The 25947-nt window shown below is 44.6% G+C and overlaps 2 long non-coding RNA genes across 2 annotated transcripts in view; one reads left to right on the top strand and one right to left on the bottom strand.

Annotated features, from left to right (window-relative positions):
• Window positions 1-21435, top strand: part of LOC127060993 (uncharacterized) — a 33682-nt gene extending 12247 nt beyond the window's left edge. Inside the window, exon 2 of the long non-coding RNA XR_007780357.1 lies at window positions 21125-21435. This is a non-coding gene — a long non-coding RNA (uncharacterized LOC127060993). The remainder of the gene's footprint in view (window positions 1-21124) is intronic.
• On the bottom strand, window positions 16161-19240 carry LOC127061001 (uncharacterized). The gene is made up of 3 exons (XR_007780369.1): window positions 18923-19240; window positions 18296-18351; window positions 16161-16447 (listed from the first exon to the last, which is right to left on the bottom strand). It is a non-coding gene; the product is annotated as an uncharacterized LOC127061001 (long non-coding RNA).
• Window positions 21436-25947: the final 4512 nt, after the last annotated feature.

The raw sequence follows: 25947 nt of genomic DNA, 5'->3' as shown, positions 1-25947 counted from the left end.
TCTCTGAATTCCATATTGGCTCGCTGGTTTAGGGGTTTATTAATTGTGTTTGGAATGGGGGCTTGCCCCATTGCATTTTGGCTCTAAACTTATCTGCATATCAACTCCTGGTTGTCTGGGGGATGCCATCCTCCCACCTGGCCACAAGCAGGGTGATGCTGATACAATAGAGTGAATTCTCAACCATAGATGGCTAACGACCCGATACTTAACAGGTGATTCGACAAGCAGCTAACAAAAGCACTCCTCGGCCAGAACTGGTTAAACTTGTAATTCTACAACTTTTGGAAAAAAAAATGGGTAACCCTTTTCTTGTTCATAACATCGGCCCTGGTCTCAGTCAGGCCGGGCCGGGCGGCACTGCCTTGGGGCCGGGCCCCTTTCCCAGGATGCCTGCCAACGCCCCCATTGGCTGCCGGGCAAGAGAGGGAGTGACGCAGGGCCAGGCCCCTTTCCGGGGAGCCCGTCGGGCTTTGTCCTGGCGGGGCTGGGCCCCCAGCAGCTGCCAGGCAGGAAGGCGGGGGAGGCTGTGGAGCCCTGGCCAAAGCAGAGCCAGGCCACAGCTGTTAAGATCTTGACGTCAGGTCCCCTCCCCCCATCGCAGCTGAGACCAGAGGCAGCCCTGCAGCCACGCAGAGTGGCCCTGCGGCTGGAATGGGATGCAGAAAAAACCAAAGACCACCCATGCAGCCGATCCTGAGACAGCCCTAGCCACAGCTCCTGCCACAAGCTACCCGCAGGTCAGGTGACCATTTTCAGGCCTCAGGTGACATGTTAACCCTTTCAGTGCTTCAATCCTCTCTCAAGTGAGAGAAAGGAACAAGATGCAAGTGTGTAAAGGAACAACATGAAGACATCGAGATCAGTGAAGAGGAAGTCAAGTCCCAGATGGGAGGGATGAGGAGATGCCTTAATCTTGGGGCTGAAATCCTCTTGTAAGCTATGGAGAAAAGACCCTTTTTACCTATAACGCATAAAGGTATGGGGGATGAAAGTGTTAAATTGTAGCTATTGAGCAAAGGCCTCCATGCTAAAGTAAGTAGATGTTTAAAGTAGCTGTAATCTATGAGAAGTTTGAACAGAGAGAGAGAGAGAAGATCCTGTGCCCCCAGGGGGAGAAGAAGACCTCTGTTCCCAGAGATGAAGATGATTTTAGAGATAGATAATGAGAACCTTTGTCTTTGAACAGCTCATCTTTAAAACTGTACTCCATAAGTTGACATGGCCCATAAACACAGCTGTGGGAAAACCTTGTGGAAAATGGGAGGGACTTCACAATGGCAGATTTCCCTGGGCAGCTGCTATTTGTGAAGAGAGCCACGAGAGAACTGTTTTCTCTAGGAGAAGTCTCTAAAACATAAACATGAGGGACCTGTCTCCCTAAGTGAACTGAAGAAAGACTTCTAGAGGTGGTAAACTGACTGAAATTTTAGGTTATGTTTCTTTACATTGTCAGTGGGAAGAAAAAGTTGTGGGGGGAGGAAAAGTTTTCTGAAGGTTTTGTTTTGATTTTTATTACTCTTTCTTTTAGTTTCTGTTAATAAATTTTTCTTTATACCCTTTTAAAGTTTTGAGCCTGCTTTGCCTTTCTCCTAATCCTACCTCACAGCCGGAAGTGAGTGCACTGGTGATTGGCCAGCACTGAAACCCACCACACTCATTGGTGCACCACCCAGGAAATCTCAAAATTGGCAAAATCTCAAATTGGTGAACCAAAACCACTACACTCTTCTTCTGCCTTTAAGAGTCTTAATGCAGAAGGATTTCCTGACAGTCCAGGCAAGGTGTTCAGCTGCATAATTCCTTCTGTCTCCACAGCAGCAATTACAAAAGCCCATTGATGTTGCTTTGGGTCTTTGAAGTATCCTTTTCTGAGGTAATCAGATTCCCAGGATTCATAGGGCATCTGGGCCTTTTACAATGGGGTATTTCTGCTAGTCTTTCCTGGTCAGGCTTACTTCAGCTTCTAGCACTATCAGTTCTTGGGGTCCCCCTGTCACCTCAGAAATGGAGACTGTTTCCAGCCCCTCATATCCTGATGGCATTAGCATGTATTGCATGGCAGCATCAACCAAAGCCTTTTATTCTTGTGGGTCTGACATGCCAGGCCATCAGATCCACACAGTCCAGTAGACACAGTCATCCACTGGTGCCTCTACCTGGCTAGAGACAGGGCCCCTCTAACACTGGTCTTGTGAATAGATATGGGAGGCACCTTGCAATGGGTCAGATCCTTGCCCACAGGGAACTGGTACCGCACTCATTCTCCCCAACTTCCCTTTTCCTTTTCCCTTCGGTTCTTGTACTTGGGCTGCTAGGACACAGGTAGGTTTCCTGTCCCACTGTCTCATATCTTCTCCACGGTCAAGTAGGAAGTACCACGAGTAGGTTCTTGGGGTGTATCCACTCTCTCTAGCTGAGGTAGTCTGGCTCTGACCTCAGGGGCTCTGGTTTGCACTGGTGCCACATGGAAACTGTTCTCCCTAATCCCCTCCCAAATCTCCTCCCAAATATTCTCTTTGAGTTTTTTCCAGTCATCCTTGAGACTCTCAACCCATGTCTCTACAGCAGAGATATGGGTCTGTATTGGACCCATGGACCATGCTGTCATACATCCTGAATTTGCTTGCTACAGAGCCCACTGTCTCTCAGTTGTCCTGGAAATGCATTTTTGCCATGAAACTGGAGTATTCAGATGGCCCCTGGTGTTCAAGGCTCCACCACATTTGTGATATGCACCTGACCTTGGCAGGGTCAATATTGGGTTGCCCATCTCTTCCAAAAAGTACCTTCAACAGTGCCATTTCTCTCAGGTGTTGGATCCCTTCCTCCATGGTCTTCCAGGGCTTTTTATGATGGTGCTCCTGCAAGCTGCCTCTGTAAACAAACCTCTCTCTTATACTTGTTAGAAGCTGCTCCCAGAGAGAAAGAGGTCCTGACTCCCTCATGAATGCTTGCTCAATAGCCACATCCTGGGCTAAGGGTCCCAAAAACCTTGTTTCGTTTCCATCAAGTTGCATGCCTTTACCTGTAAGGTCCCAAATTTGAATCAACCAGGCCAAAATTGCCTTGCCCGCACATCATGTAATATCTTTCCACAGACTGCAGAGTTTGTCAAACAACAAGGACTCAATAATGATTTTGGGCTCTGGTTCCTTTGCTGGTTTAAGGGCCCTGGTACCTCATCATCATTAACCAGACATACCAGTTTGGCTTTATACTTTGTCCTTTGCACAGGGGCGACTACTGCTGGCTGTGGCTGCCCTTGTGGTTTGGCTGGAGCTGGAATGGTTATAACATCTGTTCTACCTGCTACGCTATCTACCTTTCCCTCGGACTACAGGTAGTGCTGTTGGGCAGTGTCCCTGGCCTCTGCGGCAGGTTTCTGTATCACATTCCTAGTCTCTGGGGTAGATCTTGGGGTAGCTACTGAGGGCAACCTCACCCTGTCTCTAAATGCTAAATGTACTGCATTGAATAAATTTAGCAAAAACACCAGCAAGAGTGTGGTATCTTTAGCATCCAGAGAGAATTTAAACCCTTCAAATCTGTTGTGGTAGACCTGAAGAAGTGGGTAAAGGGTTGGGAGAAAACATCCCCTGCATTCCTCCCCCAGAATAGGTACCATTATTAGTGAACCTTCAAGGATAGGAATTTAGGCTGTGATAGTTATATAGCCATGTGCACACATTCCAAAAGAGGTTTACAAACACTGAATTCCCCACCCAATTGACCCATTCTACAAACGTGATAACAGTCACAATGACCTTAGTTGTAGGGCCCATGTTTAGATAGTGATCTGCAAATGGAAAAAGCATTAACATGATCATCTGCCGACTGAACTAGGTTAAACTGGACCACATGGTTATACCTAATGAGGTTTGTATATCCAATACACAAATGGGTCACCTGAGAACTGTTATTCTCTTTTCACCCTTTCCTCTCGAGCCCAACATTGAATGTCAATTAATGTCTTGGTTTAAAAGACAAATGTCTGCCAGGGAAGGTGGGAACCATCCTGGAATGGAAAAGAAGACCCCTCCCTATAAATTATTATAACTTTGAAATTTATGGGGCTTCCAGGCAAAAATGTAGGAAGAGGAACAACAGTTCTTTACTAGAAAAAAAAAATATATAAAACAGAACAGAACAAACAACACACTAACAGAAGTTTCACACCTACTAAGCACTATTTTTCCCTTTTCATGTATGTGAGAAACAACTGCTCACTTTTAAAATTTCAAAGGTTTATTAAACCTTAACAAAAAATATAACAAAAGGACTAAATAAGGAAAAATTACAGCACTGGGAGTCCCCATGACTATCAGCCACATGCTCCCCTTCAAAACGGATGCTCCGCCTTTTATACATCTAGCATCCTTGAAGTCTTGTCAGTCGACTCTTTACTTGCCGTCCAGTGGTGGAAATCACTTTCTTACATCTTGATTGGAGGTCAGGTCTTAGTATAGTAACAAGCCAACCCTCCCCAAATGCCCCGAACCAAGGCCATCCCATGATAACAATGTAAGGGGGAGGGCATATTACAGTAACATAACTAAACATCTACAAAACTTCTCTTAACATACATATAATGTTCACCCCTTAATTGTGAGCCAACCATCTCCTTACTCATCTATAACAACCCCCCCTTTACCTTTTCTATAAGTCATTTGGCTCAAACAATTAACTCTTTTCAATTCTAATAATTTTTTCCTACTTCTCAAAATAAAATGTTTTTGAATGAGTCATACTAGCATCTGTTGATGTGGGTGAGGACAGTGTGAACAGGAAAAAATCTCAGGTTTTCCTTAGGCACACTTATTGATGAATTGCTTGGGCTGACAAAAAAAGGGATCACAGAGGTCTGGTATGGCTTTTTACCCCCATTTACCATGCCTATGGGGTTGTGTCTTTGTTTGAAAAGACAAGTGTATGCTAAGGAAGGCAGGAGCCTCCCTTGAAATTGAAAATGTAAACCCCCTGGCTCCGAATTATTATAATTTGGAAATTAAAAGGCTCTCAGGTAAAGATATGGGAATAGGAATAACAGTTCTTTACTAGGAAAACTAAAAATACAAATGTAATAGTACAAACAAAAAAAACGTACTGACAGAGTCAGAAGATGACCTCACACCCTGTAGGTCAGGGTGTTGGTAGCAGTCTGATTGAATGGTGCCTGCCATCTTCCAGGAGTAACATTTCTGATTTTGTTGAAGCAGTGATCCTGTAGAAGGGTGGAGTTTTCCTCTGAAGGTCCAGTGGTGGTGTAGATGGGCCTGGTCTTCCTCTGGGAATCTGTCGTTCTTGAATAAGAAATGACACAGACTCACCAGAAGGCTGGTTTGCATGAAGCCACTTTAATATGAAAACTCTTCTCTTTTATAGACTGTTCCAACACATTCCACATTCCGCATCTATGATCTTCTGGCACTCACTGTTTGAGTTGAACCGGGCTAAGAGCTTGCATAAAGTCTCCCTTAAGGCATCATCCTCAACCTGTTTCTCCAGGGCAGCAGCAAGCCTTTTGGCAAATGGCAAAAAAGGCTCACCTGCTTCTTGAATTATCATTGTAAATTGTGGCCTGAGGGAGGCTGTCTCAATAGTCTTCAACAAAGCATTAAATCCTACCCTTTGACACTGCTCAAGAACAGCAGAATCCCAGGTCGCCTGAAAATCAGGATTGGAAAAGGCATGCTCTCCAAGGAGAGAGTCTACCCCCACGCCATACCTAGGGTCACCCTGAGGCAGAAGCCTGTTGCTTGCTGCTACCTTTGCAGCAGCCTGTGTCCAGTACTTCAAAAAAAACCCGCATATTGCACAGGCTGGAACAGTGCCTCAGCAATATGTCTAATATCAAATGGCGCAAGCTGGTCCGAGTTTATCACTCTGAGAGCCTGCATGACTTGCACAGAGCCAAGGCCATGTTTCGCAGCCTGGTCTCGCAGATCCTGGATCACCCGCCAGGCAATCACATCATGCTTGTCAGCGTGTCCTAAATTTGGGACAGCTTTAAACACAGGAAGAGCTTGCAGCTCACCTTGTGGCAGAACATAGTCCTCCTGAACCATCTGTATCCCCCCCACTGATGCCGGACAAGCTATCTGACCGACACCTGTGGCTCCTTCCCCTGGAGTAAGTGTAGTGTCAGCTGTACACCGTGGCCTACCCGCCCTGTGCCATGGATCCCCATTCCCAGCTTCTACAGCTCGCGTCTTAACTGTGTCCCAAAAGCTGCAAGGATTCTTGGGGTGTGCGGTCACCCGACAGGGAGGCAAAGTCCAGAGGTTATGCACGGACAATGATTCCACTTGTCGGTGCTGGCGGTCTACCACCAGGGCACGCCCCCACCAGGGGACTCACCATTGGCTGCCGCCGATGACGCCGTCCTCATCCAGGGATGGGGAAGGCAGCCAGTGGGTAGCAGGGGGTGGTGGGTTGGCCAAAGGTTCCGGACTCAAGACACCAACCCTAGGCTGCGAGGCTGTAGGGCTACTTACAAGCTCAGACGCAGGGGGGCTGGCCATTGGCTGTGCCGTGGCCAGGGGCCCAGCTGCAGATGGCGCGGCTGGAGGCATGGCGGTGGGCGGCGCAGCCTCGACCGGCAGCATTACCACCACTGCTGTGGGCTGCACTGGTGAAGGTGTAAAAGACATTAAGTCAACCAAGCCAGCCACCCCGCTGGAAGGAGGAGGAAGCAGTTGCTCAGCAACCCAAGGCGGGGGAATGTAAGGAGACACAGCCCCCACTGTGTGATTTACCGTTCAGAGAGATGGTATTGCAGTGGTGGTCACAGTCACTGTTGTCTGCGCAAGCACCATGGAAAAGGAGGGGGAAACCAGCTGGGGGTGTGACGTTGGCTGGAGCGGGCACTTGCTGACAGGCACTGATGATGGGCATGGCTGGCACAGCAGTGTAAGCTCCATGACTGACGACAAGGGAGTTGACGGAGTGGCCAGTGTTGTCGTGGCGACCACCAACAGCGGAGCTGACTCCGCCCTCACCCGCGATGCAGGGGGGGATCTTGAGCCGGGAACTGAGGCTCCTGCTGGCCGTGAGAAAATCGGTCCCCGGTGTGCAGGGGGGGAAGGGCAGGGCTGATCGCTGCCGTGACCCCCCAGCCGCTCTTCACAGGAGAGGGGAGAACCAACCCACCGGGGACCGACGGGTTGAAAGAGGCGCAGGCCAGGAAGCGCCGTCTCTCAGGCATGGCAGACATGTGGCTATCGCTCTCGGCAGCGTTGATGTTGTAGAAAGAGGAGACGGTGACCTCCCAAAGATGTTGGGACCAGGGCTTGCTGGCAGAACACAATGTCCAGACGAGAGATGGGTTCCACGGAGAGTCCCCACACTTCCTGCTTGGAGTCAGAGAGAAACTGGCAGCCGGCTGGTCTGACAACCTTCCCCCTGAGGTGCCAGTACCATCCCCGCCTTCCAAACTCCCTCTCTCTAATGCACTGTCCAGGGCCGGGATGGCACAGAACAGAAGTTTCCACACAGGCATAAGTTGAGGCACAGTGAAGTCCCCTCCAAAAATCTAATCAGCGAGCCAGTGGCCCAATGCCTCCCACAAGATTGGACTAAAGGCAGTGACCAGATCCACCAGGAAATCATGAGACTTGGCCCATGCTAATAAATCACAAAGCGAATCATCCGACACAGAGTCCCCTAAGGGAAATCAGGTCCCTCCACACGGAAAGAACAGTGTCTTCTTTAGAAGCGTTGCTTCCCATCGTGGAAACACTGGCACCCGACCCCAGCAAAACACGGACTGCCTGTTGTGCTGGGGGATTTGTCCCTGCCCGCTGGTCTAAGCTACCAGGGCAAAACCGTGGACCCAGCCCCTTTCAGAAGGGCACAGGGAAATGTCATTACCTCTCCAGGGAAACAGCGGGTGTCCGAACACGGGCAGACTGCGTGGGCGCTGCGGGGTCCCCGCAGAGGTCTGGCAGGGGTCCCAGCAGAGGTCCCATGTGTCTCCGTCTGTCCCAGGACCCACGGGGGCCCGATCCATGTAATACATGTTGGTCGTCACCAGATGTCGTCGTTGAGTAAGAAATGACACAGATTCACCAGAAGGCTGGTTTGCAGGAAGCCGCTTTAATATGAAAACTCTTCTCTTTTATAGACTGCTCTGACACATTCCACTTGATTGGCTAATTAACAAAAACACTTTTCTCATAAACAATCCTTGAGAAGAACAGGAAACAGAGAAGCAAAACACCACCAGCAGGTTGTTTATAATAACAAGTTTTCATTGTTTCTCTACAACTACCTGAAAGGTCTCACAAGTCCACTGTGAGAAAACGAATCTTGTTTTCTCACTCTCTGACCACACTGTCACATCCACAGGAATCCAGAGGAGAAGACAGCTGCTCCTCTGGGAATTCAGTGGAAACGACTGACTGTGGTCTTCCATATCTCTGATTATATCCAGTTAGGAATGCTTGACTCCTCCCTCTGGGCAGAGCTGCTCACAATGGGATGATGCAATTTTATCAGTCATGCAGTGAGACTCAATGGCCCATTAGCAGAAGGTATCTCCCCAGAGGGAGGATTGGTTTGTGGAAGAGATAAAGTAAACTGCCCAATTAACAGAAGATAACTGCCCTATCAGATAGAAAAAGAATACACACCCCCATTTCCAACCTAAGACAGGTTGCTACCCATAGCAGGTGTATCTTGGTGGCGAGTACAGAGGCCAACTCAGTCTTGCCCTCTAATCCCTGTTATTAATTGTACCTGCATTGGGTGTTGAAGGGAAAAGACAGCTGAGGAATTATAGAAGTCCAGTAAGGCCTTTTTTGCCCCAGTAATCCTATGGGATTGCTGTCCGCAGTAGGGCTATGGAATCTTCTCGGTGGTGAACACAGGGGCCAACCTGGTCTTGCCCTGTATTTCTTGTCTTCTTAAGCAAACTACCCCAGCACCTCTTATGGTTCTTTGGGTACCTCCCCTCAACAGATACTTGCAATCTCTATGCATTAAAACAGGACAATTATATCAATAACAAGTACAGTTCAAACTCCCCACCCAAAGTGTTACTTAAAACAGTCTTCAAGCTGGCTGGTGAAAACTTGACTCTATTTTTTTTCTCCAGACTTCTTGGTGTTTCTTTGGTTACCTCTCCATCTCTGCTTGAGAGTTGCACAGCCGATTCAGTGGTTAGCAGTACCTGAAAAGGACTTCCCCACTAAGGAGTTGGAAGCTGGTCTTTCTATGATTTGATCAGTACTTAATCTCTAGGGTCAACATTATGAATTAATGCTTTAAACCCTTCTCCTTCTGTACCCACTACTTGCATGGTATTTTGACTCTTCCCATATCCCCTTTCAATTCTATAAACACAAGTTGTTTGTTTTTAATTCCCATGTTCAACAAAAATTTAAATTCTTCTTCTTGGGGCTTATTTTATTAAGGGCTTCTGATTATATTTTGTCCCTGAGACAGAGTGAAAATTTTCCAGAGTAGAAATCCATTTCAGATTTAGGCGAAATGTACATCTTTGAATTAAGTCTGTAGCTTGCAAACATAGCTGTTTGGTCTGACTGCCTGTTCTTGCCAAAAAACTATGCTCGAATAAGCTGCTTCATCTGAAGGACAGAGATAAGCGAGGAGGCCCTTTGAACTTTGAAACAGATGGAGTGACTGCAGGAGACAGAGCAGGGTGACCCAGGAGTTCTTTCTGTATTTTCTGTAAAAACTAGCTGTAAAGGTAACTAGCTGCAAGTGCAACACGAAATCGGTAAGATGAATATGAATGAACCTATTGTGAAATTGCATGCATATGCATTAGAAAGGGAGATAAAAAAGGATCTGGAGTTCTCAGAGGTACGCATGTCCTTTTAAGGGGACTGATCCCCACATGCGTCCAGCGCTGTAATAAACATACCGGCTTTACAACTTTCACAAAAGTTGTGGAGTTTGTTTGCTTCTGCAAATCAGTTGTACACAGAAAATTCATCCATCACACATTAATTTTACTAGATTTTTCACATACTTATGCAGTCAAAACCCTGAGAAACTTTTTGGTTCAATGTCCATTAGTCCCAAGTTACACAGTTCTTAGTATTTGGTTTCCTGTTGGTTATTGATCCCTTAACCTTTTATGTTAATTAGTGTTGGGGAAGATGAAACAGGAGAGCCTTAAAAATATGATTGCCTGGCAAAAGATTTTGAGAATATAGAAACTATAAGCAAGATTGAAATGAAAGCAAGCTTTGACATCCCTTAGTTACTGAGCAACGGGAAAACAATGGTGTGGCCGGCTGAATGTAATCCCCTCTTGATGAAACAATACCCTCTGCAAGCAGGCAGGTCTAAGGGTCAGAGCAGACCCTGCCAGCTTGGCAGAAGGGGTCTGAAGAGTAGTTTTTAGGGTTTAAAATGTAGCACAATATGGTAATATAGTGATTCTTATAGGCTGTATGTAAATGCTACAGGATTTGTATGTTGTACTAGATTGGTTAGTGAGAATCAGAATATTCAACACAGAAGATGATTTATTGTATTGTAACGGGAACTCTGTTCTCTTGCTTTTGCTCTTGTTCTCTTGCTCTTGCTTTTGCTCTTGTGCCCTTACTCTTACTCTTGCTCTCTTGCTCTTACTTTTCTATGCTCTTAGCTCTTGCCTTCTACGTTATTACCCTCTCATCCTCTCTCTTCTCTCAGGCCTGCTCCGAGCTGCAGCTGGCAGCTCCCAGCAGGGCCCTGTACCCGCGCCCTTTGCAATAAACCGCAAGTTCCACGACTTGGCTTCAGAGATCTCTTGTCTCCGTGCGTCCCGACCGTGCTACCCCCAGTCTCGCCTACAAATTAGCGTATCATTCTTTAGTCTCTCATCTAATTTTTCCCAGACCAGGTGTCTCTGACCATGCCAGGGGTGATGTTTGGAGTTCATGTTCATTAATGGTCATTATCTTTTGTGTATCTTCTGTGCTATTCCAAATCTGCTGAGATGTTAAGGTCATTAGGCCTCAGTGATGAAACAGTCCTTTGAAAAGAAACTTCACTTCCTTTCCCTCTGGGCAAAGGCAAACAAAACCACTGACTAAAGTTATATAAAAAAATTTAAACTTGGTATGATTTCCAACAGTTAATTTGGATGAGATGGCCTGGTTGTGTCTCTTCCCAAGATCTTGCCCAACCCCAGCCCATTGATGGGGGGGAGGGGGGAGGGGGTATGTTAGAGAGACAGCACTGCTCAGCAGTAGCCGAAACACTGGTGTGTTATCAACACCCTTCTAGCTACCAATGCAAAGCACAGCACTCTGAGGGCTGCTAAGGGAAAATGAACCTTATCTCAGTCAGACCCAGTACAGATGTCTTCTGCTTTTGAAGGTAGGGTTTGCAAATAATATAGAAGACAGACTCACCCTAATGCACTTGCAGGCTTCTTCTCATTATGCGTTTATTCAATACTTGAGCTCCCTGTCCCGTGGAAAGTGAATGGCCGCTGCTCTCCCACTTCACTAAACTCTCTGCTGATTCATCTAAGCCATTTGTCTCCTGCCTCTGCATGGACCACATCCAATAGAAAAACTGCTTAGAAAACACTCAACCTGAACTAAAACATACTGAAGTTTGCTAGTCGTGGCCTGTCTCCCCCATTGTCTTGCAGATCAAACACCACTTCTGGGGGGGGTTGTAAATATGTTGCATTTTGGGTATAGAAATCATTACTATCATGCAATAAAAATCAATGTTCTGGCTTGTGTTTAGGGTATCTGGTAATCTGCTTCTGTAGTTCAGTGGGACAGGTTGATTTGCATAACATTACCTCAAAGCCAGTTATGTTTCAACTGTTTGCTCTTCCTCCAGTGCCCTGTGTTTCATGATCTTTAAACCCAAGCTGGGATGCTTCTCCTAGTCATGCCTAAGGAGCCAATTTTTGGGTTGTGTGAAAAATGCATATTATATGATTGGCTCTTCACAAATATTAAATTGAATACTACATGTGTTATATTGGAAAGTTATTTTGTAGTACTGTATTAATCCTTTTTAAGTAGCGTGTTAAATATAGTTATAGGATATAACATAATATTAAAATAGAAACTATGCAATGTAAGATACTTTTTCTAACTAGCTCAAGAAATGGATAAGATAATCAAGAAATTCTTCGCACAGAGATAACAGCAACAAGACACCAAAATCACCAAGAGAAGAATTATTGCCTCCTTATTGAGAAAAACCAGACTCCTTCCACCTCCTTCCAGACTCCAAGGAGCCAACAAGATGAAGGGGGGGAAGTTGACAATAAACAGAAAAATCCCTAGTTTGAAAGGAATGTTTCCATCATGTATGAGATATATGAATATGCAACAGGCTATTGCTTTTAAGCGTTAATCCTTTGTTAGCGAACATGCTTTTTGGGGGCTTAATGCCCAGGAAGCATTCGGACATCCGTAATTCTTTGCTTTTTATTGTCCTAACTCTGATTGTCCAAATTCTTATTGCTCTAATTTTTATTACTATTTTTATAACCATTTTATTACTATTAAACTTCTAAAATTTTAAAACAAGTGATTGGCGTTTTTCACAGATTGTCTGAAGCAGGAGATTATGGTGAATCCGGAAGTACTTTTGGAGCTTTCTGTACACTAAACTGTACCTGTAGATAGTTTCTGATTTACTAGACTTTCTCATCCCTCCCTTTCCCTCTTGACAGGGCATAGTAGGCTACTTTGCATTTGTGGCACTATAACCTTTTGCCTCTAACTGGCAATGGAATTGAGCTTTTTGACTAAAAGCAGTGATATAAAGCAGTGCTCATTCCTGGGTGTGTACTTCTGGTGCAAAATGCAGTGTTGTGGCTGGGGGTGAGTAAGGGCAAAGCTAGTTGAGAGGTGCTAGATTCTTTGCACAGCTTCTGTGGCTGTTTTGTAGTCTGTTGCTGTCTAGCTTGAAAAAAAGGCCTGGCTCTTTCCCCCCCTATTCTATACATAATTAATCTTTGCAACTTTGCCTAGAAAGCATCAGTTGCAAGCAGTCAGATGGACAGTAATTTAATGCACAATGATTGAATTGCTGGTGTTATAGATGAGTAATAAGATGATTGGCTCTCGCAATTAAGGGATGAATATTATGTGTATGTTAAGAGAAGTTTTATTGATGTATAGTTATGTTATTGTGTTATGGTCTCCCCATAGTCCTCTTTCCCCTCCCCCTTGTATTGTTGTCACTGGACAGCTTTGGTATTTGGGGGGAGGGCAGGCTTGTTACTAGGAGGTGCAGCATGGCAACACCGGACCTCCAATCAAGTTGCAAGAAGGTAGTCTCCCCCAATAGATGGCAAAGAAGAGTTGACTGACAGACTTTGTGAGGGGCTAGGGTTACCTGATGCAACACCAGGAGTATAAAATGTGAAGCAGCCATTTTGTGTCGAGCATGTGGCAGTTCCATGCTCCCAGTGCTGCTCTTTCTCCTTATTCAGTCTTTTTTTTTGTATTTTGTTAAGATTTAATAAACTTTTAAAGTTTTAAAAGTGAGCATCATTTCTTACACTGGGAATTGGCTAGCTGCTTTCTCTGGGTGATTCTCTGCTCTTGTTTCTTCCCTTCCTGCACTCTCTGCTCTTTGTGTGTTCCTTTGTTTTTTTATTTGACTTATTTATGGGTTTGTACTTCCTTCTCCAGCTTCTTGGGCATGTAATGATTGTTGGCAAGAAGCATGCTGCTTACCTGGGCCTGACCAATAGATTCCAGATGGTTGTGGATAAAGGGCCTGTCGCCCTGATTTTCTAATATTTTCTAAGCCTTCTGATGTTTACCTCCTTGTGGAGAACTTTCTCACACACTTTCTGTAGATAACACATTGTTTTGCATTCCTTTATGGAGGAGGAGAAACTTGATGGACTGGTAGTTTGTCCAGTGGCATTGGAGAGGTGGCACTGTCACCCTCCAATCCACTGTCACTTTTGGAAAACTATAAATATTGGGGTCAGAAAATAAACTTTCTCTTTTGCTCTTCACCTCGGAGCAAAGGTGTGCGTCTGGTTCTTTCGTGTCCGATAGCGACAAGGGCCCAAGGGTGGGCAGTCTGTCTATCACATACTGAGAGAGACTGTATGGATTGCTTGCTTGAAACATTTCAGGTGCCTGTGTGTGGGGAAATGAGAGCTCGGGCCTTGCTCTGGGGAGGTGATACCCTCCCTGCATGCCTTTCCCCCTGGCCCATATCCCAGCCCTGCAGTGATCTCCAATCACTGGTACACTGAAGGCAATGCTACAGGCCCCACCTCTGGAGTCCCTAGCCCAGCTCCTAAGTGTCCAGATGACCAGAAGTCCCATGTGGTGGAAGGGCCCAGGAAAAGCAAAAGAGTACTTAAATAAGACTTGAGGGAAGCACGTCTTGACCCTATGTCCTCTTGGAATTTCTATCAGCCGAACACCACTGGAACCAGGACTGGCAGTTGTGTTTGTTCTTTTCTCTTTTTCTCTTTCTTCTTATTTTAATTCTTTCTTCGTAGAATTTTGAGTAATTTAAAATTGGGTGGACTTAGAATTTATTAAGTTAAATTGTAACTGTGCAGCTGAGGTTGCAGGGAATATGTTCTCCAGCCAGCTCACTCCCTGAGACCGATGGACAGTCACAAGAGAGGCCATCCACGGATCTCTACGGAGACCTTCCCAGGTGGCCGTGCGTACAGGGGCTCACAGCTCCCTGCAGCAGACGGCTGTGGCACAGGTGACACAGCAGCAACCCAATATGAGGGACTGAGGTGAAGGAATCGAGAGGGATCACTTGTTTGAGTTCTAATGAAGGTTTATTTACCCAGAGGAGTCAGGGACAAGTGACAATAACTGAGGGCAAAAAACTGCTTTTTAAGGAGGGGAGGGAATAAGGGGAGGACACAACTTTTTACCAATAGGATGGCATTAGGGAAGGAGTGCAGGGTAAGGGCTATCCAATAGAAGCCAACAAGGGGAAGGAGCAAACCTTGCAATCCAATCTTGCTTCGAGGCAGGGAACACTCCAGAACAAAAGGCTGTGCTATCTTTGATAGACAGGGGGATTGACATGCACTTGGCGGGAAAATCTTGGGGTAAACAACTCAGGACTGAACCATCAGGGAAGCCAAATGGGGTACATGGAATGAACCATTACAAAGTTATAACAAGGAATATTTAAAACCTACTACAGAAGAACAAACTGTAAAATAGCAGACTACCACATTAAATGAGCTAAGTTAATGCATTGAGAAGTGCTATATGTTCCTTGTATGCTGCTCTAAATCTTTTGCCAACATTCTTTGATTTTCTGAAGTTGCCAGTAAGGGGTTGCTTAGTTTTGACTTCTTGAGAATATCTTGTCTCTATTTCTCCTCTGTATCTAACTCAGAGTACATGAAACATGATAAGGCATTTTAAGTGTCTCATCGAGTGAGTTTTGTGGCCTTACATTTTAATTGGCACAGTTGAGCAAAGTACTCTTGGGGTGACCAAGAGGTATTTTATTTGGATAAAACTGCTCATTGCAGATTAAAGGAGAAATTAATTTTTGGTCAAAACTGATATTCTCCAGCAGAAAGGTCATGGAATCCCAAGTAAAATCTGACCTGAATTTCTCTCCACTTATAGAATTGCTAAAAGTTTATAAAGATTGTCCAGACCCAAGCAGAGAGATGTGGGCTGTGAGGAATTGGCACAATCTTCAGTTGTTTGCAGAGAAAATAAAAGATTTGCCAACAGAAAATAAAACAAAAAAACTTTGTAAAAGGAAAGCTTTGGTTTGTGCATTGCTGAAGGTGCCGTTAATGGCTGCCCAGAAAGAGAAGCACAGCTACCAAGCAACAGGACAGAGGTGATTGCCGCATTGACTGAGCTAACTAAAACATTAAGAACTAGCCTGAAGTCAGAGATCACTGCCCAAGTATGGCGAATATACAGAATGCTGAAAGGAGGGTTACTGTGAACCTGAGAAACCGGCTGAGTCTTTCCAAGGAGAGTGAATTAGAATTGTGAATTGCCCACATGGCTGGAGAGCTGGAGAATGAGGTGGGGTTTTATAGCCTCAATAAAGAGGTGGATCTTCTTAATCCTGATGTCACCTCCCTCCACTCTCCAGAGGAGGAGTTTTACTTTGTAAGGACAACCATCCCCCCACCTTACCTCATGCTCCTGATGCCTTGTGAAGGCTGACCTAGAACAGAGACTAGACTGAGGTAAAGAATAAAGTAGGTATTTATTAGAAGGCCTCAATGGATACACCTTGGGCAGTACAAGAGCCCATCCAGGGCTACACCCAAGATGAACCCAAAATGGTCACAAAATGGATGACCGGTCACGGGGTCTGACACTTTTATAAGTTTTGGTCCATTTGCATATTGGGGTTCATTGTTCAATTACAGCTTTAGCTTATGAAGTCCCATCCTTCTTGTTTTTCTCTCTTCATTCTGCTGTTGTTTACACTCTTGGGCCTGAAATTTGGATCCTTTGTCCTTGGTCCCCAGCTAGAAAAGGAATTGTTTTTTCTACTTACTCTGCGAAGAGAGCTTACTATTCCCTAATATGAAGCTCAGAACCACACACTAAAGCAGTACAGAATCTGAAAAATATAAAAGCTAAAACCTGAGGCATCATTTCCCCCCTTAGAGGCTTGACAAGGCCTTTACCTTACCAAGTTTCTATTTGAAATATTTACTAATAATAGGTATTTAGTAACAGATAAATATATAACAGCTATAAATAACATTTATTATAAACATCTAATAATAAACATCTAATAACAGATAAATATCTAATTGTAAATAAACATATAATACTGGATAAATATTTAATAAAAGCAAATATCTAACACTAAATGTCTAATAAGAGATAAATATTTAATAATAAACAATAATAAACAGAAATAAACATCTAACAACTGTAATGCTTTGCACAGTCGGGTATCATGCAAAGAAGAATAATGATTATTGTGAACAATTCTTTGGCCACAGAAGGGGAACCATTTAAAACAGGTTTTCATCCTCATCAGTCTCTGTTTTTACAGTTGTTTCAGGAGAAGCTTTCTTAACTCTGTAGTAGTGAACCCAGAGTACTTTCCTAGTGACTTTGACTTTGGTGAGGGTGGTTAGCAGAACTTGGAATGGTCCTCTCTACTTAGCTTGTAGACGATCACTGTCCCACGACTTAACATAGACCCAGTCTTTAGGTTGGAAGGGATGTGTAGGTCTGTCTAGTCTTATGGGTTTGGATAATATGATGCAATTCTGGAGCTTCTGTAATGGGGAACCTAAAGCTATTAGATACTTCTGCAAATCAAGTTTCCCCTTCATGTGAATTTCACCTGGAATATGTGGAATCTGATATGGTCTGACATACAGTATTTCATAGGGACTGATGTTATCCCTTTGTCTTGGTTGTATGCAGATTCTCAGTAAAGCTATACACAAGAACTGAACCCATGTCATGGATATTTCTTGACAAATTTTGCTAATTTGTGTTTTGAGAGTCCTGTTCATGCATTCAACTTTACTACTTGCTTGGGGTTTATAAGGTGCATGTAGATCCTAAGAAATTCCCCAAATCCAGCTAACTTCCTTAACCACTGTTGCAACAAAGTGTGCTCCCCTATCTGATGACATCCCCAATGGAACCCTGTACCTTGGAAGTATATAACTGAGAAAAATTTTCACCTCTTTCTTGGCTGTGTTAGTGTGACACGTAAGCTTATGGTTATCTACTTAAGGTGTCAACTAATGCTGGTACTGGTATGTACCAGTATCCCTCTTTGCATGGTAACTCCACAAAATCTATTTGTCAGTAATCTTTAGGAAATTCTCCTGGTTTTGTTACTCTTAATGCAACTCTTTTTCTCATGTCAGGGTTCTTTTTACAGCAGATTTCATATTTGCTCGCTACTGATTGTATAATATCAGTTATTCTATTTCTTATTATTACCTTTTTTAGATGTTTCAGAAGATTTTTAACCCTGAAATGTGTGTTTTCATGTTCTCTCTGAGCTAGCTCCTGAAGGATCAGGAGTGGGACTACCACCTGATTTGCTGGTGTAACAGCTTATTCACTTTCTGTGATCTCAGCTTTAAGAAGCAATTAGTTTGTGGTCTGCTTGGTCAGATTTGGGCTTAACTCTGACAAATCAATCTCTTTTTGTGGAATTATTGTGAGAACACTTTTTTTTGCAATCCCTCTTGTTGCTTTATCAGCAAAGCCATTTCCTAATTCTGGAGTGGTTTTCCTTTTTTGCTGACCTCTACAATGCATGATAGCTACTTCTGCAGGTTTTTTAATGTTCTGTAAGACGGTAAGTATTTGTTCAGTATGTTTCATTTGATTACCTTGAGCGTTCAGAAGTCCTCTCTCCTTCTAGATGGCTCTATGGGCATGGATAAAACTAAATGCATATTTAGAGTCAGTCTATATATTTACATGTATTATGTGTAAATATAAACATATAATTTTTTTCCTATTTTTATATATAATATCAGGCACTGTGCTAGTACACCCAGAGCCATATTCAGTCTCTCATGTGCAAAAAGTTCAAAGGGTTTAGTTAAGTCTGGCAGTCTCAGTGCTGGAGCTGACATTAGAGAGTGTTTCAGCTGTTAAAAAGCTGCTTTAGGTTGTAAAGACTGAATTTGTATACCAAGGGGAAGATGAGGATGTTACAAATAGGTTAGAAACTGTTGTAAAAGAGTTGATAGATTGTTAAGCATGTACTGTTAGTTTGGTTATGGTAAAAGGGGTTAAAATGGGTAGTTATAAGAATTACGGTACTCAATGTACCATATTACACCTAAGTAAAGTGCACCACCACCCCCACCACCACCCCCCCCAAGCAAAATGAGCCAACCTGGACAGAACTGTAATGGGCCAATCAAGTGCCTCAAACCTTCATGCAAATGAAGGATCAAAAAAGAAACCAATCCAAAGGGATAAAAAACATGATAAAAAGGGCATCTGACCCACTGAATCTGTGCATCTCCACCTGGAACATCGGGGACATAGCTGCTGAAGAAGACCCAGCGCCACTGCTGCAGCATCCTCGATGGGAATGCTCCTGTTCGGCCTGCGGGCTCCCATGCTTCAGGCCTTTCTTTTTCTTACAATAAATGCTGAAATCACTTTTAGTACCGGAAGTCTGGTCCCGTTTTTAACAAGGAGGCAGAGCCCACTGTAACAACTGAACAGTCACAGCACCGTGGAGCTGGCTAACCTGCAAGAAAAATATAGTAAACATGCAAAACGAACTGAAATGGAGTATGTTTGGAGAATTTTGCTCACAGGTGACGGTAGGATTGTTATGAGTAAAAAAGAGTTACCCATTTTTTTAAAAAAGGGTTGCAGAGTTAAAATTTAAGCTGGGAACTGATCACTGGCCAGGAGAATTCTTTTGTTAGCTAAATGTTGTAATCACCTGTTGAGTATCAAGTCATTAACCCTCTATTGTGGAGAATTCATCTTTCAGTACCACCCTTGCCTGCTGCCAAGAGGATGACACCCCCCCCCCCCCCCCACCCCCCCCCCCGACGGTGGGAAGGGAGATCTCAGGAGACATGCAAATATAGTCTCAACCCAGACTGCAACGGGACGGGACCCCCACCAAATCCCGGAAAAAAAACCCCAAAAAACGAGCCAAAACAGAATTGAGAGGTCAAAGTAGTGTTTAGTGTTTGGACAGCAGGGGCAAGGTCCAAAGCCGGCAGAAACGCTGAAAACCTTGGTCACCCCTCGCCCCGGTAAAAAAGAAGTCAGTCGGACCTAGGACCCCTGGACCGGTGAACCAAACCGAACCTGGGGTATACCCCCCATTGCCCTCATGACGACGGGACTTCCGGCTCTGCCCCCTAGGGGACAGAGCTGCACTTCCCTCCTCCTCTGAGTGACTCCTGGGAGTGGCTGCAGGGAACTGCAGACCTATTAACCCCCCCATCCTGAGCTGATCACTTTTAATGAAGGCATTAAAAAGGAGAAAGATCTCCTACCCTGTTTATTTCAAGGATGAGGCTTTTGGAGGAGGAGTTCCACGACTTTTCAGGCCCTGGTATATTTTTAAAAATGCAGGTAGCAGAGAGCCTTGGTCTCTCACTCAAAAGGCAGCATATTGGGTGGGAGACCTGTCTAAGAGGGGAGAACCCATCTCTATCCCCACTCCAACATTGGGTAAACTCACTGAAAGTGTGCAGAAGGCTGGTTGCCTCCAATTAATACACAATAGGCAGCTAGTAACCTGTCAGATGCCCCCTCCCCCCCATGTTGTTGCTCGCTAACCCAGATAAGAAGAATCCCCTCATTAAAGGTCTGCCTGACTTGTTGTTTTGGCTTGAAAGTAAACTGGTGGGAGAAATTGTCGTGGTTTAAGAGGAAATGAAGTTTTTTGTGATAGTGTGGGCAAGCCAATCCGTGTTCAGATTTAATATTGGCACCTGGTTTGTCCACTGAGGGCATGGATTCGCCTCTGAGAACACAGGGGGTTAAAAGCTGTGATCTCCCAGGGGAACTTCCTCTTTGAGTTCCGGCTTGAGACTGAGCAGAACCCCCTGCCAGCCAGAGCTGGGCTGGGGGGGGAGGGGAGCCATGCGGCCGGAGAGAGGTAGGCCAGGCCTGGGCCCAAGGGTGGAGGAGAACATTGCAAGGGCTTCGGGCAGCCATCCTCCATTCCCCCCCCCCCCCCCCCGGAGAGAGGGAGAGAGAGACAGAGCCGGTGCCTGTGATAGTGGCCCGGCGTGAAGGACAAGGGGTGGGGGGTGCCCAGCAGGGCAGCCAAGTGTGGGAGTTGATGAAGTAAACCGGCAGAGAGCCTGGGACTTTTAACCCCTCTGAGGAAGATGGGAACCTTGCAAATGCAAATTCCTCCTGAAGTTGATCAGACTGAGAAGATGTTGAGAAGAATTCTAGGTGGGAGGAGATGATGGAGTGGCCTTTGGCTGGACTTTTCTTGTATAGCCACAGCAAAACCACGGGTGTTCCTGTGACACAGAGACTGCATTCTAGGGGGATGCGATGGCTCAGAGCCAGGAGAGTGCAGTGATGTGGAGGTGTGTGAACAGAGACGACGGGTGAGGAGGGTGGTGGTGGTGCCCTCCATCTGCGAAGAAGAGGAAGAAGAAGATGATCTCTGTTCAAGAGACCCCTCGGCCCCAGGGGGTGAAATGTGGGGGGGACAGGTGTCCCAAAAGGAGAGGGACTGTGCTCTCTTTGGAACTGGACAAAGTATCCTTAAAGTGAAAAACCCTAGAAGCAGCTCTGATTCATGTGCAGTGGTGAGAGCACTGGACATGGAAGGAATGTGATGCAAGAGGGACTCCTCTCTTCTCGAGGAACTGAGAATTGGTTATCTAAAGGGTGGCAATGGAATTGGGAATTTGGTGGGGGGAGGAGGAAGAATTTGGAAGGTTTTCATCTTATGTTCTATGTGTTTTGTGTGTCTTCCTTTGTAGTTTTAGGTTAATAAAAGTTTTTTCCCCTTTAACCTTAAGTTGGAGCCTGCTTTGCTCTGTCTCTGATCACATCTCACAGTGGGTGCCAGGGAAGGAGGTGATCTCGTGGGGGCACTGGCATTGTGCCAGGCTCAAACGATGACAGAAATGAACCCTGCTCAATTACCTTTGGAGAGATTTCTGATCAGAGTTCCGATTTAATAAAAAAGATTACAATAAATGCAATGATGCACAGAAAACTGGCTTAAACCCATAAAGTCAGAGTATAACCTAGCACCCTGTTGGTCAGCGTGGCGGTTGCAGTCCTGTTGAACTGATGGATGCAGTTGAAAGCGGTGGTCTTGTGGAAGTTCTGGTCTTCCTCTAGATATGTTGAGTGGTGAAGATGGTGTCCCAAGCCCCCAATTATATATACTTAGGCTCAGGGAGGAATGCTCAGTACCTCTCCCAGGGTGGGGAGTTTCACAATGTAATGATGTAATCTTATGAGTCATAGGATATTTTTGGGAGTTCTTGATGGTCTAAGCTATTGCAGCTGCCCATTATGCTGGTGCCATTGAGTCCATTATGGCCCATTAGCAGAGATCACGCCCTCAGGATGGGTGGGACTGTGCTGATATTTTCCCAGAGGGGACTTATCACAGCTGAGTCATTGGTGTGAAGAAAAAGAAACACCACCCTGACTATCAGGGTTTGCCTCTTCTTCCTTATCTAATTTAACATCCAGCTTGTATCCTGAGAAGTCAGGTGTGCACTGAGCAGCTACTGCAAACGTCCCATCATTAACAGTTGGTCAGAAATGATGTTGAGGGGAATAGAACACACAGTTTGGTTGCACCCATTGGCATTCTCCTTTTGTAACCAGGACACTCATTAAAGCTTTAGATCAACCAATTGCACAAGCTGCTCATACAGTGGAACCACAAAGGGGACCTGATCTTATGTTGGGGGGTGTGGCAGGACATTCCCCCTAACACAGAAGAGCTTATCTGTTGTCCATCAACTGGTACGATCATTCCAGGCATTCTCCCCCTTCACATGAATGGATGAATTAACCCAGTCCATAAACCTCTGGTGAAGGAGTTATCTCTGACACCAGAGAGGTGGGATCCAGTAAACATCCCCACTGACAAGGAACAGCTTGCTTTGAGAACAAGATGTTGGGAGATAAGCTGGAATTTCTGACTGACAGACACTTCACTTTACAAACTATAAAAGCTACACAAACTTTCAGAGGCAGAAGTCTCCTACATACACCCTGGAATTGTGTAGGACTTCTCCCTGATGTTTGGATGCAAATTTCACGGTTACTTTTCTGAAATTGAAGGAAAAGACTTTATGTGTACTCCATCATCAATTAGGTGGTAAGTCACATTAACTCATAATCTATACTATTTCATTGCTAGCTGTAAAATAGGTACCTTCTATCATGCACGGTATTTTTTTATCTACTAGTAGTTCTTTTTGTTTTATCCTGTGTAGTAAGTAGTCTGTTTAAAGTCTTCTGTCTGTTAATCTTGTGTCTATTCAGTAAATAATTCATTTTGCAACAGACCTAACAGGCCATTCTTAAGAACTTGGGAGTGATAACCATTTGGGGGGCAGGCTGCCTCAAAGGGAGTTACTGCCAGAAATCTGAGTCAAAGACAGGATTTGTCTAAACTCTCACTCCATTCGTAACAGGGGGAAATAGGAGAGGAGTTGGTAACTTATGGAAGACAGGTGGGATTTATTGGAAATGAAGTGAAAAATCAGACTGCTCTCTGGACAGCAGAGCTGAGGGGAAACCTTCTTGATTCAAAGAGCAGGACCAAGGAAGCAAACTCTTAAGAAGCCACCCGTGGAGGGAGGGATTGGAAAATGGTATCCCTCAGGAACTGATGGATAAACAAATGTTGGTAAAAATGTAGAGGCAAAGAGATAAGAGCCCCCAGAAGGGAGTCTGTCCTGCTCTAATACCTTACAAGTCAGTGGTTCCTACAACCCCATTAGGAGACCCAAATACAGCTTGTGCTGAGATGTTGGTGTGAAAAATGAGGTTCACTCTCCTGGTAAAACTTAAAAGTTTACTAAAGGACAATAAGATATAAAAATAAAGCAAAGTTTAACAGTTGGGTGTTTGGTATTTAGCCAAGAGCACACTCTCTATTTATTTTATCTTTTCTATTGCATCAGCCTATTGCATAATCATAAACAATTATGTTTATTTAAACTTTTCCTCAAACTAGTTTACATGTTCCAAGAACTGTTTAGCATGGCTCCTCCTTGGGTCCACCTTTTTAGAGCACGCACATTTCTTGGCTGTGGTTTTAGTCCGTTCTTGCTATCACCTCCAGCTTGGGCTTTGGTCCATGCTTTCTACAGATGGTATAGGTGCTGATAGTTGGCATGTCAGTAGCAGGAGTCTTCATCATATGTTCATTGGATGTTATTCCAACCAAGCAGGCAGTTCAATTACCACAAGCATAACTATATCAGCTATTTCACTACTATGTCTAAGTTTAGCTAACAGCAGAAATGAAAACTATATCTTTATAGCAAAGTTATTTTGACATTATACATATAGCATCCATTTCAATATTTGTGAAAAGCCAATATTATAATATGTATTTATAACAACGCCCCCTCTTCTTTTTTATAAATAATTTGGCTTGATCAACAATTCTTGTTTTCCAAACTCTATTATTCGCTCATTTTTTTCACAACTCAATTTTGCTTCTTTAAAGGGGTCTTCTATATTATTTTGTTTCTTTAACACCATGATGTTTTGTGCCATTCCAGATGTAGCCAATTTTGGGTCCATAGGCATTGTTACCACTTGCATGCCTTGGACTACGCTGGTGATTAGCTGAATAAAATGGGATCAAGCAAGGAAGAAATATCAAACCTGCTTGCAGTAATCCGTGGTTTTCCTGGCCTTATATGAGTCCAAATCCAGCTAGCTCAGACTCTAGCCCACACGGAACTGCATAGAAGAAAGTAAAAGACGAGAAGTGCTCTTGTCACTTGGGTACAAGTATCTTGTTTATTGGCTTGGTGGCAAGACACTCTGGTGACGGGGCCGCCCAGGTAGAAAAAGAGAGCATGGGACTCTCACACAGAAGGTTTTATACCCAAGGGGATGGGGGCGGGGAGAGAGGACCGCAGCCAATGGGATGGTATTGGGGAGGGGCGAGGGGAGTGGTACCCATGGGACAGACCACCAGGTGTGTATAACAGGGGGGGTGTGTGAGGGGGACACCATGTGATGAGGGAGGGAAAAAACCATCCACATGACCTAACATACTCAGTAATGAATTCCCATCACCCAGTGCAAACAACAACTAAATAAACTATTTAGTGCAATACAACATCTGCTGCGGCACATAAAAGGAAGAAGCCTAACTTCTTCCACCATTCTATTCCAAATACGTTATCTCACTAGTCAGTTTTTAACGTTCATTCCCGTTTTTGGACTGGTACATGGGCTATTTTTCTGATATTCTTGGCTATATCTAGGACGGCATCCCCGTTGTCATCTATTTTCAAACAACAATCTGATGTAATAAATTTTCTACAAACACCCCCTTCTTCAGCTAATAAATAGTCTAAAGCCAACCTATTCTGATACACTGCAGCCTTGTTTGGCTTTGTTGTCTTGATATTAATTCTATTGCCTAAACAGTTTTGTTTGTTATTATCTCAACAACTGCTTGGAGTCTTATATTATGATTCATCATATAAATTGGGGGTTGATATCCCCAACTCCCATCATGTGCCCAGATGGCTGGCCCATATGTTTCCACTATGCATTCAGGGGGCCATTCCTCATCTCCCCATTTTTGAAATCCTCCAATCAATTCCCTTTTATTTCTTTATAGGTCCTCATAAATTGGTACTCCTAATTCATCTCCATCTGCTCCTGTGTCTTGGTTTGAAAAGACAGGTGGCTTCTAAGGAAGGCAGGAGCCTCCCCTGAACTGGAAAATGTAAACCTCCTCCGTCCAAATTGTTATAATCCTGAAATTAAGGGGGGCTCTCAGGCAAAGATATGGGAGCAGGAATAACAGTTCTTTATTAGAGAAGAAAATAAAAATCAAACAAACAATGCAGTAATACAAAACAACACTGACAGAGTCAGAATACGACCTGACACCCTGTTGGTAGCAGTCTAATTGAAATGATGGCTGCAGTCCTCCTGGACTGTCAGGTGTGGTTCTGTTGAAGCAGTGATCCTGTAGAAGGGTGTAGTCTTCCTCTGAAGATCCAGAGGTGGTGTAGATGGGCCTGGTCTTCCTCTGGGAATCCAGTGGAAAAGGCAGCTCTTCTGGGAATCCGGAGGAAAGGCTGTCCTGGTGTGCCAAAATCTCAGATTATATCCAGTCAGGAATGCTTGGCTCCTCCCTCTGGGCAGAGCATCTCACAATGGGATGCTGTAATTTTTATCAGTCATGCAGTGAGACTCAGTGGCCCATTAACAGAAGATATCTCCTGGAGGGAGGATTGGTTTGTGGAAGAGATAAAGAAAACTACCCAATTAACAAAAGATAACTGATAACTACCACACCTCT

Source organism: Serinus canaria, chromosome W (assembly GCF_022539315.1).
Source record: "Serinus canaria isolate serCan28SL12 chromosome W, serCan2020, whole genome shotgun sequence".
NCBI classification, from domain to species: Eukaryota; Metazoa; Chordata; class Aves; order Passeriformes; family Fringillidae; genus Serinus; species Serinus canaria.
This window is presented reverse-complemented; position numbering and strand designations above follow the sequence as displayed.